Source organism: Echinops telfairi, unplaced genomic scaffold, assembly GCF_000313985.2.
Source record: "Echinops telfairi isolate 266 unplaced genomic scaffold, ASM31398v2 ScPeMD7_7475;HRSCAF=8513, whole genome shotgun sequence".
NCBI classification, from domain to species: Eukaryota; Metazoa; Chordata; class Mammalia; order Afrosoricida; family Tenrecidae; genus Echinops; species Echinops telfairi.
Genome location: NW_022111379.1, coordinates 11,080,984 through 11,082,362, shown reverse-complemented (window position 1 = coordinate 11,082,362; position 1,379 = coordinate 11,080,984).

Sequence of the window (1,379 nt, the reverse complement as noted above, 5' to 3'; positions counted from 1 at the left end):
GCACGAATTTATAGCTGATGCTTATTTGGCAAATATGGTTGGCACTGCTAGATGTTGAAAAACAAGTATGCAAATAAGCAAATAAAAGTTTTTAAGCTTCCAGACTTAAATATTTACATTACCGTAAATGTACAAAGATAAATGTTTATAGGAGTGCACATATAGTGCATTCCAGGAACACATGTTTTAATGATTGTCAGGAAACAGTTATGAAGTGGCATTATTTCTTTATAGGCCTCGGGGTAGACGCTCAATAATGAATTCTGACAGAATGTTAATGGGTACGAACATTTTCATGGAAGCGTCTTCAGAGCTATCACTGGATAGAATGAATGAACAGTCATAGTATCATAGTAGTTCAGAGCGATCTTATCTCTTCCTTTCACCAAAACACTTCTTTTCCCATCTGGAACTCAGCCAAACATAGATGTCAGTCCTTCCAAAAAAAACGGGGAAGGGTGGGGAATGGATGTAACACTATCTCTGCACATCAGAACGTTTTAAAGAAAATAATTTGACATTTTCCCCACATAATATAATCATGTTGAAGTCTCCAAAATAAAGACTTAGTTCCCCCACTCCCTCTCCGACAACTATGGAAAGCTGTTTGTTTTTCTTTTCTGCATGGTTTGTGAGTTTGTCATAGGCAAAACTCAGTAGCAAGAGCAAGAACCCCGCTCCCCTTGTTTAACTTTAATCTCTGGGCTGAGACTATGGACGCCCATCTTGGAAACCAAGAAAATGTACCATACCTGCCATTAGCATTCACTAAACGAGTCACCAAAGAGAAGATGTGCCAGGCACTTGGAGAAAGTAATTAGGGTAGTCAGTCAATCGAAGTAGCAAGAACTGCTCTGAGATTCCCGAAGCCAGCATGGAGCAAGTATCCAGGCTTGCTCATGGAAAGTTTTACCCCTGTGGATAATTCACTTTTTTTTTTTTCCACTTCCACGCTGCAAGAGAGCAAGGCGAGTTCTTCTCCTACTACAGACATTACCACAACACTTCATTTTTTAAGAGGGGTGGGGAGATGGACTGGGGCTGAAAAAGCATCATCGGTAAGCAGGCCTCCAAACAAAATCCTCAAGGCAATTCCCAATGCAGGTGAAAAGCTAGTCACAAACGTACATCAACCAACGATCTAAAAATAGTCTTTTACGTAAGCCTCCAAGTATTTAATTCAAGGTATAATCTAACCACATTTAACAGAGAAGAAAAATGTATTGGGTTTTCTATGGTTGGGCCAATAAAGATGAAATCATAGTTTTCTTCTAACCCATCACTAACCCCCAACGCCAGCTTTCCAGTCCCTCCATTTCACTGCTCTCAAATTCCTGAACTTGAATCTTAAAGAAAACAACCGATTGCAAGAAAGTAAC